The sequence below is a fragment of the Bemisia tabaci genome, chromosome 1 (assembly GCF_918797505.1).
Source record: "Bemisia tabaci chromosome 1, PGI_BMITA_v3".
NCBI classification, from domain to species: Eukaryota; Metazoa; Arthropoda; class Insecta; order Hemiptera; family Aleyrodidae; genus Bemisia; species Bemisia tabaci.
Genome location: NC_092793.1, coordinates 68,602,936 through 68,621,813, shown reverse-complemented (window position 1 = coordinate 68,621,813; position 18,878 = coordinate 68,602,936). Strand labels below are relative to the sequence as shown.

The window sequence follows — 18,878 nt, the reverse complement described above, 5'->3', positions numbered from 1 at the left end:
TCCGACGTTGCCAGTTTTTCTTTGATAAAACAAGAATTTTCGGTTAATTCTGTGGACATATTTCTTTGAATTTTTTAGAGAATTTTTTCCGCGACCAGATCTACATCATCTGAAAATTTCAAGGGTACATATTCATGAGACTCCTCAAAAATAAACAGTTTATCCGAGGAAATTTTGCAACCCTCGAATTTTCATTCTGCTCTTTTGCTTCGCACGGCGATCCGTCCGTCACTAGATCACTGTTGTATCGACACACGAACGTATCATATTTTACTCATCAGAAAAAGTCAACGTATTGCGTACAGCGAACTCTGCTCTCGATTGTGAAGCTGTTTTGGAGCGATCGTAGGCCATTTTTTGTTCTATGCATGGGCCTTTAGACGAGGTATGAATTTAAGCAACACACGCAACATGATTTGGACTACATTTTGCAATTTGGAACTATAAATTCCGGCCCGGTTTAAAAACAACGTATGTGTCATTAGTTTCTTACGCACATAAGTGTTTTTTTTTCAGATGAGCCAGAATTTATAGCTCCAAATTGCAAAATGCAGTCCATTTGTCCTCAAAGTGTCACGAGGGAAACGTAGCACACAACGGGAAGTAAGAAAATTAACTTTTGGCCCCCGAACTTGTTAGTTTACAGTTGAGTTATACTTAACCTCTAAATTCGACTATAAATTGGGAAAATTATATTCTAAGCTCACTGCAGTACAAGAAGACATATTCTTGCGCGATGTTTTTGCATTACTAAATGCTGATTATCGAATGTGATAGGCAAAGCAATAGACAAAGAAAACAAATGGAAAGCGCACGATCCTATCGGCTGAAACGGATACTTGTTACAGACTAAAGGGGAAAATGATGGACTATGACTACAAGGTCTCTCGTGCGTTACCATTATTTAGTTATACTCTGCTTATAACCCCCTTTGTCCATTGCAACCGCACGCTTCCACCAATAGGAACGCTCTTTTCCCCCTTCGTTCTCTTAGTCTATAGCTTTGTCTATCACCGAGCTGCGGCTTCATAGAGCGTGGACGGCACCGAATCAGCCGCGTAACTGCACTGCACTGGGTCGCTCGGCCACAGCTACCCTGATGAGTAAAAAGGCCGTATGAGCATTCGAATGTTGCCGAATTTCCTCTCAAAAATTATTCATTTGTGAAGAAAGTTATGATCATTTTTCTTTGACATCTTCAGACTTTTTAGATCAAATTTTGAACGATATCTGTCGGAAAAACGGGAGAGAATTATACACAAGTTTTCCTGAAAATTCGTTGTTTTTTGAAGAAAATTTGGCAACGCCAGATGGCTCATACGGCGCTCTTCCTTAGGACGGAAAAACTGCTCGTGTTCTGTACTACCTACTACCGTGCCAGGTAAATACGCTGTATGAGCTTTCGAGAGTTGCCAAACTTTCGTTACTAAAATGTTTATTTTTGAGGAAATTTATGAATATTTATACCTCAAATTACCAGGAACTTTGGGTAAAATTGTGAACAGAAGTACCTGAAATATTGGAAGAAAAATATTTATAAGTTTATCGATAAAAACGTGTTTTATCAAAGGAAATTTTGCAACGCCTCATGACTCATACGGCGTTCTTCCTTATCCCAGCAGCGCAGCCTCATCGCGCCTTTCGCATGAGCGGCGATTTTTCTCGGCGCCCAGTGCCTCTTTCGGTATAATTAAGCGGCGGTTAACAAGAACAAATGCGGACACAGTGTGGCGTTGTCATGTTCAACAATTAAGGGCCCGCGGGGGGAGGGGGGGGGGCTGAAAGTGGCCCGGGGGCTCCGCTTAATTGAAGACCCTCGCTTCTCGATCCTTTCGAACACAATGAGAAATGAGTCCTAAATCAGTGTCTACTGTCCAGCGAGTGTAATGCAATTACCCGCACTGCCATGCAAAGGAAGAACGCCGTATGAACATTCGTGAGTTGCCGAACTTCCCTTGATGAAATATGTATTATTGACAACATTCATGCATATTTGTCCTCGAAATTTTCAGATATTTTAGATTAAATTGCGTGAAAAATTGTCTGAAAATTTTGAAAAATAACTATCACAATTTTCCCAGTAAATTCGGTTTTTATCGGAGGAAACTTGGCAGCGTTTGGAGGCTCATACGACGTTTTTCCTCAGGCGTTCCTCCGGGACAACGATAGACGAACTCGAAGGAGCGCCCCCTAGAATCGATTTCCAGCCTTGGGGCCCAAAAAAAGGGGGCGAATAAAACTGCACTATTCGCACCTTTGAAACATCTGCATGCAGCGTCCGACTTTTTTTTTTAATAGGCCCAAGTGCTCCATGAAGACTCATATCTATGTTCATCGAAGTTTTGATGAGAAAATCAGGGGTCGACAACATTCCCGATCACGCTCGCGCGGAAACTTGTGGAAAGTTCTTTGAATTTTTTTTTTCCAGCGGCGTGGAAAATGGTAAAATAAGCGTAGATTAAGACTCTCTTGCTATCGTCTTAAAATTTTCTTCCCACTAGCCGACCGAAAAACCCGACGAATAAAAGAAGAGAGGAAAAACAGAAATGAGTTATCACTTTTTGTGGACTTTTTTTTCAGTTCGCGTGAAATTGTAGAAATTGGGCATTTTATCGACCCCAAAATCAGGGTGTCTAGCATCAGGATTATCCCTATTTTCCCGATTATATCAGGATTTGAGGAAAAATCGGTCGTAAAACCAGGATTTGAGAAAAGTCGCCCGTCCGATCGGATTTTTTTATCGAGCTTTATTTGTGAAGTTACATTTTTCTTCGCAAAAAAATTAGGATTTGATCAGGATTTCCCAAAATGGAAAAAAAAAAAAACTAGACACCCTGAAAATGGAAAATATGTGCTGTAATGCTTAGTTTCTTACCGTGTCTACTAGTTCAATTTCACATTTTTTTTTAGAAATTCTGCTCAGAAAACGCGAGTGACATGACGAATGAACCCGGCGAATTTTCGGGACATTCGCGTCGTGTCGTAGCACGAATTCGTAGACGACGGAACCCAACCGCGGTCCGGGACTAGGGTTGGCGCGCGCTGCGGTTGCATCCCGGTGATTTACGTGATGATAGCTATGTACGTGTGTCATGACTGTCTGAGACCATTCAAAAATGCTCATCGTCCCGAGCGAAAATCGCGTACTTGCCTCGGATTCCTCCTGCTGTTGCGAGGTTCCTGCACAGGGCGGGGGAGGTGTGCCGTCGCGCCGTCATGTTTGCCTTGTTTGGAGCCCGGCTCTGAAAACACGAATGCAAACACCGACCACAGACCATTTGTCATGCACCGCGTCGGACCCCGAACCCCGAGCTCCGTTCGCTCCTCGAGCGTAATGAGCTGAAAAACGTTCCCGCATCCGATCGCGCCACATAGGAGAGAGACTCCGACTAGGAGCTTACGGGGAGCGTTAGGTGAAGAGATTTTGAGGAATGTGGCATCAGGACCCGCGTCGGCAAATAGAAGTTAGTCTTCAACTCAGCTAGTGTGGAGTACCCTTACAGAGTGAGTGGGGCCCCCTACAAAGAGTCTCGTGGAGACCTTTAGGATCCAAAAAAATGGTAAAAGACTAGTCGGTCGCATCAAGATTTTTTATTTTTTTTTTAAAGAAAACGAATGTGAAGTTAGTATCTGAAATTTGTTCGATTTTTGCGTGCAATCAGAGTGAAAATCTTTCAGTTAGAAATTTTGACGGTTTCCTGGTAAAAGTACGTTTGCGCACCGGCAGATTTACTGCAATACCGCATACAGAGTTGAATTTTCCAGAGATTATCAGGGAAACCTGGCGACAGGGCGACAGCATCTCGTCTTGTGTCATCTGTCGCGCAGGTTGCATAGCTGCCAACTTCTGATGACAGTCGCCCGTCTCATTAAGCATAATTTGAAGTTAAGTATTCTCTGCTCTAATTCGAGTGCATGAACTAGATTCGCGGGGGCAGTGAAGTCTAACTGCACTCAGTCTCAGGTGACGAGGAAATCTACATCAATGGCTCAGGCGCACCTGTCTAAATCTTGCATTAAGTCACCTCCCACGCACGATGCGCGTGCAGTCTAGTACTGTTTTTCGCTGAATAGTAATGCATCTACACATGCATTCTCTACGCACTTATTTGCCACATTTATGGGAGTGAATAATTCTAAAATGAAGACAATTATAGAATACATATTTAGAAATAATCAGCATCTGCTGAATTTTCTACAGTTTAAGGGTTCAGATTCTACTCGGCCTTAACCCCTGAAAATTTGAAAGCCGGAGCATTGATGTGCCATAATCCCCCTGATGTCCACTGACAATATTCCTAAACTGGAATAGAAGCCAAACAAACTGGAAAAAAAAGTTCAAGGGTAGGTTTAACTGTATTTCTTGTCTACTTCTTTGGTAACACAATTATACATCTACACCAGGCTTTCTTTTTTTCATGTTTCCTTGTCAATCTGAAGTAAAAACTCCTGTAGCTGATGAATTTTTTTCTTCTTTTATGGCATGAGAGTAAAATTGCAAGAATTCCTGCTTTCTTGGGAATCTAGACAGTTGAATCAGCTTCAGCTACATTTCTCAACTTTCCCTCAAGTGTAGTTCTCAGTGGCCAATATTCGTGGTTGGTACTCCAGGTCCTCCTAGGTTTTCAGACCGATTATCTCCTGTATCCCGAATTACCGAGCGAGAGTACCTATGTAGGGAGAGTACAGACATGCCGAAATATGGAGCTCTTTAGGTCCAAAAGGGCAGCCAACCCTCCAACTAAAAAAACGCCACTGCAAAAACTAAGTACTTTCCCAACATCAACGATTGCATTAGTCCAAGGGCAGCCAACCCTCCAACTAAAAAAACGCCACTGCAAAAACTAAGTGCTTTCCCAACATCAACGATTGCATAATTTGAATTCTTCGGTAGGCAGCCCTATTAGGCCCTGAAAACTCCATGGCCTAACCTCAAAATTACCGTCATGTCCGTACTCTCTTTGTAAGTCCCGCCTCGCCGGCCGTCATTCGAGGGGGCATCGCCAAGTCGTCGTCATCGTCTCCGGACGGACTCATCCCGGGGCGTCGGGCGTCCCGACGCGACTCGCTCCGCGTCTGTTCCGTTCTCCGTATTCGTATCTTAATTTAGTGGTCCGCCCCCGGTGCCCGGCGGAGGGGGGGGGGGGGGGGGTGCCCCGGTCCGGATCTGGGATCTCGGCCGCGCGACATCCCACACACGCTCGGCGCGGCGGCCGTCCCGTCGACATGTGAGTTCTGGCCCGGGTTGCCGTTGCCGGCCCGAAGCGGGGCGTTGCGTCGAGTGCGGGGTCCCGGGGCATGCGGCAGGGAGATGTCGCAAACGCGGCCCGACCCGAGCGGGGTCCGCGTGTGTAGGTTCGCTCAGGTGAACGTAGGTGTCGGACAGCCTTGCCTCTTCCTCTCGGACGTCGGCGTTGCCGCCGCCAGCGCCGCGCGCGCGTAGGCTGTCGCTTGCAGTTCGCTGCAACGAGCCGATGCAAAGCTGTCGTGGACCGTTCCAACGGGTCCCAGGCAGAGATGAAAAGTGAAATTGGACGTATTTATGCTGAAAGGAACTATGTGCAAGTGGAAAGATGGGGTGTGCTCGTGGAAGCTGCATAAGAAACAATATAAAAGTGGATATAGTTCCCTCTGAGAAAATTGAAAAGCGGGATTTTCAATGAAATCAAAATTGACTGAGCGCTAACTCTTGAGCCGTGGGCATGTGACAAGAGCGGTGTGGACAGGGCTCATGAGTTGAAGACGAGCGAGCACGACGACGGAGACGGCTTCGTTGCCGCTGACGTCACTGGCGCTTTAAAATCCCCATTCATTCTGATGACCCTCAACTAACGAGCACACCCCCATCTTTCCGCTTGCAAATAGTTCCACTTTGCATAAATACGTCCAATTGTATTTTGCTGAAAAGTACCGTGGCGGTTAGGCGTTGCAGAGCGCCAGAGAGCGCTGTGATAGCGACTCTGATGTATGCATGTAAGTGAGATTTCGTTTTCCATCAAATTTCAACGATTTTCCAGGGGCTCCTACAACCCGCGACAGCTTGTCGAGAGTTCGAGTGGAAAATTTTGAATTGAGTCTCTCAGTTCGAAAACGGCCCTTCTCGGAAAAATAAAATGATTCAGGAGACGATTAAAACTGCGTAACAGTCAGAAAAGGAGTGTTTCTACGCAAAAAAATGAACATCGTAAAAAACCCGTTTTCGTTTTCGAAGTGAGAGATTCCATGTGATTTTTGATTCATGATTTCCCGTTTCCCCCTCTCGAAATGCTGTGCGTCTCATCATAGCATACTGAGACCATTGCAGAATTTTTAAAAAATTTCATGAAATTTCGCGTTTCTGGGTCTTTGCAAAGTAGATGTCTTAACTCCTCAATCAACCAGTTATCATTCCGCAAATTTTACTGTCGACTTCCGCTCGTTTGCATACGGTTTATGCTCTTTCTTAATCGAGGAAATTCGGCAACAGCAGATTTTAACTCTGAGTTTCGTTCAACTGTCCGTTTCTCCGGCGTGGTCGACCCATTGGATCCTTCACATCCGGCCTTTAACTCCCCGAAGTGCGTGGGTGGACTATGAAGATTAAGGGAAGGAAGAAGAAGCTTGCGGGATCTGTAAATGGCGATGAGGGATTAATCATTTAATACTAGGAAAAATGGGAGACCAAAAATGTATTCCATCAAGGACAGGATATTTTCCCCTGCAATTGTCCCCCAGAGATCTGATGCCCAGTCCCGAAAAAAAGGAACAAAACTCAGCATTCTCTGGTGGTAGTTCTCGAAATATGGAGCATACTTCATGGGTTCAACTTTTGCAAAAAGTCCAAAGAAAATCAAGGATTTCCTTCTGAAGTCGCATGAATTTGACATTAAACATTTCATTGACAACGCTGTAAAATCAGCGAAATCTGATGGCTCTTGGTTGCTAATGGTCCATGCGGAAGTTCATCCTGGGCTGCAAATTGTTCCAGGCCTCCACAATTTTCCAGATCCCCGCAATTTTCTGCAACGCGCTGGGTTTTCCCAAAGAGGTCAAACCAGCGCGCTGATCAAAATTTTCTTAAATTTTTGAAGTGTTTCGAGATCGCAGTATTCCACAAGAGTTGAAAATCTGAAAACCCTCGAGCAAAAAAAAAAAAAAGACTCTAAGTTCTTAGGGTTTTTTACAATTTGGTCGCGACCGCGCAGTCAAGAACAATTTGCACCCCTGACGTATGCTTAAAGGGCAACGCATCTAGCTTGTGCATTTTCCCCCTAAATATTTTTTCAATGTTTACTGTAAAAATTCGGCTAATAGATTTTTGTTTTCGTTTGCTTTCAGGTAAGTTTCCTCGCTCTCTCTCTACCACCTGTATGTTGAGGCATAATTTGCTGTGAGTACAAACATTCTTCATTACATGCTTACAATCGAGTCGCTTTGATCGAAGAAAAATGAACCTGCATACTTTTTACCTTTTTGTAAGCTGACCTTTTTTTTGTTTTATTTTTATTTAAGTGCGGCTTGCCTACTCAGTCCCTAGAAGTTAATTTCTTACTAAAAAAACACTCCACAGACACACCCTCGCTCTCTCTCTCTCTCTCTCTCTCTCTAGTCGGCCGAGGCAATAATTAAGAACGGACATCAACACCTTTTGTTGCCCCGTGATGACTGATAAGCGACTTCTCGACTATTTAATTCGTCTAATTGGATTGCATTTTGCAAAAAGGAACCACTAGCATTGCAATGTTGCTAAGATTGTGCAACTTCTTTTGTCTCGGAGGAAAAACCTGATTATCCATTAATAGTTTCTTTTGTACTTGCTAAAAATTATAAATTTAAGACTAAAATTACCGTCTAAATTTCATAGTTTTTCACGATTTCTGTAATTTTATTGCAAAGGATGAAGTTGCACAATCTTAGCATCATTGCAATGCTAGTGGTTCCTCTTTGCAAAATGCAATCCAATTATGATTGATGTATGATCGAGCTGTTCGAAATTGCCGAGCCTCTGAGTTTCCAATGTTTTCAGATCATGTTTATATTATTATTCAAATCGATAATATCAATTTTCTGAAGGAAATGGAATGGATTCGATGAATCGAAGTTCGCAATTCTACTCTGGACTGAAGCGACCCGTGTTTCGGCGATGCAAGCGAGGCCCATAAGTTGGAGAGTCAGACAGGAAGATGGAAGAGAGCGGCCGCCTGTCCCACTCGCGGAGTCATGGCTGGGAAGCCGCGCTGGGTGCGTGGGCCGAGACCGAGCGTCATTCGGGACCCGCTCTGCTGTGCTAAGGAAAAACGTCGCATGAGCCTCCAGGCGTTGCCAAATTTACTCCATTAAAATGCGGGTATCCTGGAAAACTTGCGGAAATTTTCCTCCCAATTTTTCACAGAATTTCATTCGCAATTTAATCTACAGTATCTGAAAATGTATAGGAAAAATATTCGTAACTCCCTTGGAAATTTAACATTTTATCGCAGGAAATCTGGCAACTGTCGAATGTTCTTACGGCGTTTTGCCTCAGCATGGCAGCGCTGGCTCGTGCAGGGTCTGGCTTTCGGTGGATCCGCACCTGGAGATCGGCGGCTTCAGATTCTGCTCGCTTTTCAATCCGAGGATAGTAACCAAAATGTGTCGGCGTATCTGGGGATCCAAGTAGGAACGAAGGAACGCCCGCGGGATCCCCCGGGATCTCTACAGGTCTGGAAAAGAGGGAACGGGCCACTAGTATAGAGACAGGGAGAGACCGTTGGCAATTCTACGGTTCTTAGGGAAAACGTCGTATGAGCCTTCAGACGTTGCCATATCTCCTTCGATTAAAACCGAATTTGCCGGGGAAATTCGTGGATATTTTTTTTTAAAATTGTCAGAAAATTTTGTACGATTTGCGTAGGAAGAATATGTATCAAGAACACATGTTTTATTAGGGGGAATTTGGCAACTCTCGAATGTTCATACGGCGTTTTTCCTTCGCTCGGCAGAATCGTGGAAGCTTTTACCGTTGGAAATCTAACATTCAACTTCTGACTCACTCGCTAGATGCAGGGCCGGATTAAAGGGGTGGCCACATGGGCCGCGGCCCATGGCGGCAAATTTAGGGGGCGGCAAATGTTGTAATTTTTTCAAATGCAGGTATCAAGTGAGAAAATCTGATTCAGAAAAAAAATTACAAACGAGAAAAGGCGAAAAGAGCTCTCATTTTCTGAGAGTTAAAGTATAGTAATTTCTAATTTGTTCGTCTTTCGGTGATACAAGAGACAGAAGTTGAGAGAGAAACCAAACACGCAATTTGGCCTGGAGCGGCGCGGCGCAGAGAGCAATGATGACGAGGACTTGAGATGGAAAGGAGAAGCCCTCGACGCGCCGGTCAGCATGAAACACATATTAGCGCCTACAAGACTCCATGAATACTTCACGCATTGCGTCAAACGTAGTGCGGTCAGCAGCGGTCGGTCGCGTCGGCGTGAAACGCATAGCGCCTACAAGACTGTAGAGATACTTCACGCATTGCGCCAAACACGGTGCGGTTGGCGCGGTGGCGGAAATTAAAAATATTAAACCACATTCATGTTTATTCTTTCATAATTTGTTCGTTCTTTTCTTATAAATGAAAGGCCTCGTCCACACAGAGATCGGTTACGGACTTAATTTATCGCAAAGTTCCATGAACTTTTGCTAGTGTTGACAGGGCTTTCACAAAAAATGTGCCCAACGCGAGTAAACGCGTCTTATGGCACCCCTCCTCCTCCGGCACGTTCACTTGATGGTTTGTATCGATGTTTCAAAACGAATGAGAAGGGGCGGCAAAATAAAGGTGGTCCATGGGCGGCAAGTAGGTAAATCCGGCCCTGGCTAGATGGATGTCGATCAACAAAGTGTTGAGTATCTCGTTTCTCAAACAAATCGAAGTTTGGCAAACTTATGTGGCTTATTACATCACCCGAATCTCATCATTCACCTAGTGGGTAGGTTAATAGCCAAGAAAAGAGTGATGACTGTCGCTCCCTCAATGTCCCTTAATGTCAATATGAGGAAGTGTTGAACTCCCGAAAGTAAAAGTTCCCACCTATCGCCGAGAGGATAGTAGAAGGTCTCTATTTATCTCTTGCCACCAGACCGGGTCTGATTTAGAATAATGTGTCTTTTATGTTCTCTTCAAAATCTTACGTAGAAAATTTTTTACATGGAACATCGTTTTTAATTTTTAAAATGGGTCAAACACGACTCCTCCCTGAGATACGTGCCTTTTCTTTCTTTCCTTGAAGTCGTAAAATCTGTTCCATCGGGTAATTATGCGTCTCGCGAATCGTTTGCGGTTTTATGCAAAACGTGACACTTGTATCAGGCCCAGGTGTGAAAATCATACTCGCATACTATGTGCTCACGTGTCATTTGCATAAAAATTGCATAAATGAAATCGAAGACCGCGATTTTAGAGACGTGCAAAGTCTAAAGGCATCCGCCAATGGCAAGCAGGAAGTCTTGCCGAATTGCGGGTGGCGTTCGCCGAGAAAAACGGTTTCAGTTTTAATCGCGTTTATTGCGCAGAACATTTTGTTGTGCCCTTCCATCATCACATAATCGCGATTTTTATATGGCGGAATGTAAAGAATTAAATGATGAAACTGGTCAAATGGTCAAGGAGCATTTTTGAGGATTTTTTTTTTCTCCCCCCCATTAAGGAAAATCCGTTTTAGTCCAGGGAAGAATCAGTCGAGAAGAAAGTGTCGAAAATCATCTGATATCTTATATTTTCGATATAATTTGGATTCTCGGCGTGAATTTATCAAAACTTTAAGCACTTTTTTCTTTACTTTTATAAATCGTCTTGTAGCTATTACTTTGTACTTTAAATTTGGACTCGTTCACAGTTTTAAATAAAAAACCCAATTCGCACGGCAATTTTTCGAACCTTACTAATTTACCAAATCGATTTGAAGAAAGTGACCAGCACAGAATCAGTTTTATTCTATTCACTCTGTTTTAGACGTTGGGTGGATCGAGGTGTCAAACTTGAAGTAACAATTCAGTCGATGTTTTTTTTTCCGCCGCGGTTGTAAATTTTTCATCGCGCCCGGGGAAGAGATTATCTCCGGTGTGAAATAGGCGTGCAAAATTGTTTATACTGGAATATTTTTAGCGTCATGTGTCACGGGTTCGTTCCCGCTCTTCGGCGTGAATTTCTTTATTCCCATCGCTAGTGTCAATGAAGTTTCTCGTGGATGACTTACAATTTCCGGCTCGTTTCCCAGACTTACATGTCCTGGTCGACCTTCGGAATTCAAGCGTGACTTTACCGTTCGTTTGATCTTGGAAGGAACCGAAATTGGGAGCATGTAGGGAGTTCTTGGGGTGGTTCTAAGTGATCTAGAAACGAGATACGCTACCACTTTGCCCTACTGCACAGTTTGTGTCTTGAAGAAGCAATTAATAACGGAGAATTTGGAGGTGTCTTAATTTATGTAAATTTCATGATTAAAATGAAACTACTAAGAGAAATGAGGATGATGATATCCTAGGTTTCTAAATTGAATAATTATTGGAGGAAATACAACAAAATAACCTAATTTGCTAAAGTACATGTGTTTAAATGGGGAATCCCGCCAAACAACAGCACAAGGCGGCACTCTCTCTCGCTTTTAAATAAATTTTTCCCAAATTTTCCATTTCAGAATAAAATTATCACTGCGAACTCGGTTCACAAAGCACCCTCAGATGAAGCAAAACAATTTTTGTGTGCAAATTCTTTGATATAGTATTGTACGAATCAACGCAAGAAAATTTTTTTTTAACTTCAAGTCAACATTATGCGCATCCTGGCATCGTACCCGTTGTAGATTCGCTATTCAGTCAGTATTGTACAAATCAATGCAAGAATAAATTTTTTTAATTTCAAGTCAACATTATGCGCACCCTGGGCATCGTACCCGTTGCAGAAATCGCTATTTAGTCAGTATTGTTCAAATCAACGCAAGAATATAATTTTTTAACTTCAAGTCAACATTATGCGCACCCTGGGCATCGTACCCGTTGCAGAAATCGCTATTTAGTCAGTATTGTACAAATCAACGCAAGAATAAAATTGTTTAACTTCAAGTCAACATTATGCGCACCCTGGGCATCGTACCCGTTGCAGAAATCGCTAATTAGTCAGTATTGTACAAATCAACGCAAGAATACAATTTTTTAACTTCAAGTCAACATTATGCGCACCCTGGGCATCGCACCCGTTGCAGAAATCGCTATTCGGTCAGGAGTTTTTAAAAAGCTAATTTTTGGAAATTTCCCGACATCTCGGCAACTCTGATCCGGGGCGCCGAAGAAGGGCCGCTAGGCCGACTTTTAGTTCTGATTTTGGCTTGGCTCCAGCGGCACTTAGCAGGGTTTGACGGCCGGATAGCTAATCAAACGCGGGCTTCACGAATGGAAGCAAGGCATCCTACGCACTTGAGAAAATTAAACAATTTCGTAGCCAGAGCCAAACACAACGCACCGGAGCACGTGCGGTGAGATCTCAACCCCCCTTACCCCGCACCCGACAGAATCCTGTAACTTTCGAAGCTCTAGGAAGTAAGGAGATAGGAGACGGACTGGAACCTGAGTGTGTATCATCGGACAACTCTTGTATCCGTCAGTCAATATACATTAAGAGATCATCAACTGCTATCTGCCCCACACATAGCGTTTCAGCGCTTCAACCAGTTCGGCCCATTTTGTCTAAATCCTCCTTATCGATTGCTTTGTCTATCAAGTTGAAAAATCAGCCTGAAGTTCTACTCGTGCCAATTTCCTACTCGGACTGCGTGAACTCGTGCAAGCGTTCAGGTGTCGCCTATTACCCTGGGGGATCCCCTCGGGTTCCGATACGCTAGCGATGGATTCGTAACGATTTTGAATCGACATTTTCTCATCTGAAGTTATGGTAAAGAATCGATTATTAAGATGTTTCTTGCAAACACCCCGATACTCGATCCTTTTCGTAGGTTTAAGTGGCAAATCAATCGATATATATCGCAAATCAGGACAGCCGCTGGTGCGTGCCCGGGTGTCTCGCGCGATCCGATCGCGGTTGTAGTGGCAGGAGTCCGACGCGGAATTGGCAGACTCCTCGATTACCGACATGTGCTCTGTCGTGCTGAGGAAGAAAAACGTATGAGCTCCTGACATTGCCAAATTTCCCTTGATAAAATACTTTGATTTATTGGGAAAATGGAGAATTTGCAGGTGTCTGAAATTTGAAGAATTTCGTGTTAAAGTGGGAATACTGAGTGAACTGAACACGAGGATACCATTGGTTCATTAATCGAGCAATTATTGAAGGATATGTGACGAAAATATATAATTTGCTAAAAAGCATGCGATTTAATCGGAAATGCCGCCAGATGACGTCACAAGGCGGTGCATTTTCTCACATTTAAATCAATTTTAGACTATTTCCCATTACAGAAATGAGTTATTAAGAATACTGCGAAATCAGCTTATTAAACACTCTTAGAAGAAGCAAAAAAATAAATTGCGTGGAAATTCTCCATTGTAGAGATTTCTCTTCCAATTGTTTGGGCAACCTAGGCGGATCCGGGAGTGATCATGTTCGTCTTAATCGTAATCGAAAAAATACGAGAGATGTTGACCAGTTTCCACGACATTAGATGACGTCATTATATAGGTTCGATGCGATAAGTATCCATTTTTTTGGAATTGTACACGGCTTGGCAGGATGGACCGAAGTGTCAGCCTGAATGGGACTCTACGGGGAGATATCGTAAGAATGGTCAGGAGCAACAGGTGTAATGATTTTCTATGTGCCCTTTCTTTGCGAAGCTCATAGTTGAGTTCGGTATGTGGCGGCGGCAGCGTGGTGAGCATCAACCTTACTTGCTTCCACAAGTGCACTTGAGGCGTTTTTATGGGCGCAAATAAAGTTTGATATGATCGGAAGTAACCATGCGTATTTTTGTGCGTGGATCGGACGGTTGAGTTAGAGAATGGTCGATGACCCTAGCGTGAAATATGGCCTCAGGTTCTGTATAGTCTGTCAGTACAGCTCTGTCAGTTCTCATTTGGTCGAGCAAATTTGAACATCCACACTAAAATGAGGGCTCATTTCTACCACTCCACCTTTGAATTTTCAGAATAAAATCTTTTCATTATTTTTTGCTGCAAAATTAGGGGGATAAAATGGCACTCAAAAAGAGGGAACTGTAGAAACGGCTGCTTTTCCACTTTTGAATTTCCAATAAGAAAGCACGGCAAAATTTCGAGCTAATTTTTTGCCGCAAAATAAAAAGGGACGAAACAGAAATTCTTAACTTAAGCGGCTGCAGCAATGTTAACCTTCGTCTTTGATTTCATGAATATCGGTATGTCTTAATATTTTGTGCTATTTTTGTGCCTTAAAATGATTTCGAAAAACGCATCAAATGGCCAACAATGTTTGAGTGTTTAAACAATCGCCTGCCCAACGTCCATTCCTATTGCATCGGTAATCTGTATGATTTAAGGTCGGATTAATGGGTTCTGCGGGTTTGCGACATTCCACCATCAGTTGCCAAGTTGCAGGTTTTGTTTTTGCTCTTATTTGCGACCGTCCGCAGGCATAAATGACTCACAATCTGTATGCCTAAGAACTCAATGTTCATGGTATCGTTTCCGCGTGAAGGGGTGTTTAGCAGACCCAATGGCATGAAAGACGAAATAAATTTTTGAATCTTGGCAAATTTCTCCATGATTTCCTAGTTCGGCGTGAAAGTGTCATATGTGTTTGTGTTCTAGGTGTATCTGCGGAATGAATAAAAACTGGTCGACAGTCGATTTGGTCAATTGATAATTTCTGAGCTTTTGACGCTTTCTGAAGAAAAATCAACTGAACGTAAAATCACTCGATGTACGGACCAGGAAATAGTTTATGGGCACTCTGAAGTATTGTTACAAGCTTGTGCTAAAATTCAGCACGTTTCTTCATTTAACAATGTTAAATATCCATATCTTTTCACACAATCTGGCAACTTTGCTCTGAAAGTACGGTCCGAGTGAATAGTGCCAATCCCCCCATCTTTCGATTCGTCATTTCCTCTCAATTGGTGTTTTTAGTCACGAGAAACTATTTAACGATTATGTTTTGAAAAGCAAATACGGGCGTAAGCATCAGCAATGATTTGTCCGTTAGGAGTTTTCCGAAACATTTTCTACAAGACGGACATCTCGAATATGTCGAGCCGGCAGAGAAACCTTGAACTGCAATTCGTAGAGCCATCCTCAATTCTCACCCTTTCCAAGTGGCTTATTTTATATTCTTCGTCGAGACGGAATTCGCCGTGCAATTCGGCAACGCAGCAGCCCGGAAGTAAATAAATAAAAAAGAAAGTAAAAAGGCTGCGGGCTCATGCGCGGCGCGGCGCTGTAACCGTCCAATATTATTATTGTGATATCTGATAAAAGAAACGCACCCTTGCCTTGCCTTCGCATTGCATCGGTTATCACCAGGCAATAAAGTGATTCGCCTTATCATTTATGCGTCTCACCGGCAAATTATTCGAAGTCGGTCATTCTTCGGAATTATTTTATCGCTTCGTTGCCAGTACGTCTACCTATCTCAGCAATTGTCTTCGTATATCTTGGGATCATGCAACGAACGCGCAAGATCTTGGTCATGGTCGATTTAATATTGAATGAAGAAGAGTCCAGTTTATAATTTTACAAGTGTTTTTTTGAGAATCCATTGATTGTCGCAAAAATAACCCGACGAGTCGGTTTTTGACTGAACGAAAGCAGACACTGAAATGCGGTTTCACGGTTTTATAGATCTTTCCATGATTTCTAGCTCGGAAAAGTCTCTTTGATGAACTCATTTTGTCGGAACTCCTCTGACTCTCCATTTGGGTTTGCGTCAGTTTGATCGTTTGAGGTGGCATAGCGCACGAAAGCATGAAACATTGGAGAAAAAGTCTCTTGGGCCTAGAGTCCAGACTCTTCAAAAAATTGACAAGAAATTATACTCTTGATTCAATCAGATTTTTGCTTGAACCCAGAGCCAAACCTCTTAATTTAAGCTTATTCCCTCTTGATTCGATCAAAACCCGACTGAATTAAGAGTATTTTTCCTCGTTAACTTTTTAAGAGTCCAGACTCTGGATCCAAGAGATTTTTGCTTCCCGTGAAAAACCATGAGTGAATGTAATAAGACTTCAGGTGTAAAGTTGACCTCCTATTCCAGCAACTTACGTCTCAGCTTCACCATCTCCTCGTGAATAATTACAAGAAATCTGCTGCCCACCCCTTTCCCGTTTTGCCGGGATCCTTGTGTCCATTACTTCTCTCATCGGTACCTTCTTTGGCGCGTCGGGTGTCGGGTCCGTGCAATATCGACAGATGAGATGATCGGCCGTGTCGGAGAGGAGATAGATCCTCAGCCGATATCCGGCCAACTTCTGCAGTTAGTTGCCGCTCCGAGGGATTTGAAAATAATTTTATGGGCGCGGGCGGGCGCAGATGCGGTGGTCAGGGTGTCTACAAGTCCGGAATTTCCGGAAAGTCCGGACATTCTATTGATTTTTTAAGAACGGTCGGGAAGTACTGAAAAAGTGCAGAAATTTCGCGAGGAGGTCCGGAATTTTTGTTATTTTTGTCGCAATTCGAGCGAGAAATTCAAATTTATGAAATTCGTCGAATTTCGTCAAATGGAGGCTCTGAAAAAGTACTGAATTTCTTCGGAATGTACAGAAAAAGTACTGTAAAAGTACCGATTTTTGGCCTGCCTGTTTCAGTAGACACTCTGGTGGCTCAGTTGTCAAAAGCTCGCGAGATCATAATTTTTCTGCTTCATCGCAGAGTTCACGCGCTGGAAATGAGATTCATCACACAGAATAATATTTCCTGGAGTCCTGTAGTTTACATTTTGGTACATGAACAGCCCCCAGGGCGCGGTGTCTCTGAAATCTCTTTCTCCAGCTGCATGAGTGGTGGTGAAATGTTTCACAGAACGGCAACGTGTGTGCAAGTGCATGGTCATAAACTTCCGATTTTAAAATGCAAGTCTAATTGCATGCAGTTGCTATTCCAAAGGAGCAGCAGCGCAAATCGGACTCTGCCTATGATCCTTTTTTTCCGTTCTCATCTTCGTCTTTCCCGCGCGGCAGCTTCCAGTGTAGCCAACCTGACCGATTTACGCGTTAGTTTCCCACTCGGAAAAAAAAATACACGTCTTTATTAATTTATTTAATTTTTGATGTATCGCCCACAAGCGCCTTTCTTTCATGAGGTATGCAATATGAGCGCCCATACATTTTATTTATGTTCCCCTCCTCTGAGTTTTAGCAAGTTTTCACCGCATGCGCTAAGACTAGTGGTCAAAATTAGGAAATATTTGTGAATATTTTAAGAACTCTCATGCAGTGACTTGAATTTTCGTTGAAGTGAATTCATTGGATCTTTTAATTATAGGTAAACGTTGGAAACCATTCTACCTTTTTTAGCCTCTTGAACAGGGGCGGTTTGGCCAGAGGTGCTAGGGTGCTTTAGCACTCCAAAAATTCTAACAGGTGGCGCAGAGGATCCCGGCAGGTTTCTTGTAGGGGCCCCAAAAACTTGAAAACCCCACAACGGAGGACTTTCGGTTAATTAGATGGGACCCCAACCGAGAAGAAGGAGCCCTGAGAACGTATCAGCACCCCAAGAATTTTCCTCTTTGGCAGCTCTTCGCTCTTAAAATATAAATTTGTCGTTTAAATTCAATGATAAGAGCTGTATCGAATGTTTATCATTTTATTTATTTTATTCAATTGGCTCATCTTGTCTTATCATTTTGATTACATTCGTTGGGGGAGCCTCACAATTTTTTTTTAACAAATACTAATAATGACTAAAAACATCCGATACCATGGCCAACTTTTTGGTTCGTTCTAGGAATGGTGCCCCCATCTTTTCTCTGTGCATATACAGGGTTATTCAAAAGCCACGTACCATTGGCCATAACCTAAGTTCTAATTATGATATCGATTTGCGGTTTAAGACGTTTTTCCTCATATCGAGGGGGAAAATTTTTCAGGTTTCTTCCAGTTTTTGATCTCCTCGAGGGGAGGGGGGCAACCCATAAATTTCAAATGGCCACCCCCCTCATGGCCAGTGGTGCGTGACTTCTGATTAACCCTGTAGGTGGTTTTGTAAAGGCGCCCATGCGCTTGGCTCCTCACTCGATCCCGTGACGTCTCTCGAACGGTAAAAGTGGTGCCATCTTCCGGGGGCAGCGGCAGCCCTACTCGGAGTCGTCGGAAATCTACGCAGCTCGCCCCCCCCCCCCCCTCCCTCCCTCCCTCTGAGGAGCCATTGACTCGATGCGCCCGCTCGCCGTCAAGTGGAGAGTGACGTCATTCAAGCACGGTCCACACGCGGGGCCTCTAACCATATGCGGCAACTGGAACTTGGACAACGGCGCGGTGGACACTGACCGCGTCCCTTCGGGGCCCCCGGGGCCCGGACGACTGAGAACCCCTGGCACCACCACTCGCTGAATGGGCCACTGCTGCCAACCGCACGATCGCAAAAAAATCCCGGTCTAATTGCATCGAAAATGCAGCTGATTTTAGGTTTTTCGGGAACCCAATTTTTTTTCGAAACGGCAGTGACGACTGACGAGTAAGGGAAGTCTTATAAAGGGACATTGGAGTACATTTTGCAACTCGGAACTGCAATTTCTGGCTCAGTCTAGAAACAACGTATGCACCGTGAGTTTTCCTATGCACTTAAGTTTTTTTTTATAGATGAGTCAGAAATTGTAGTTCCGAATTGCAATACATATGTGATGTCCAATCATGCCCAATCCTAATGAGTCAGGGAGATTTGCTGTAGGACCTTGATATTTTTTCCTCCAGCTAAAACTTCGCATTTTCTCAGTCGCACTAAAC

The 18,878-nt window shown here is 43.5% G+C and overlaps 1 protein-coding gene across 2 annotated transcripts in view; it reads left to right on the top strand.

The window, feature by feature from the left end:
• mys (position-specific antigen beta subunit myospheroid) overlaps positions 1-18,878 on the top strand; it is an 88,892-nt gene that overhangs the window by 33,018 nt on the left and 36,996 nt on the right. The gene's annotated exons all lie outside the window — the stretch shown is intronic.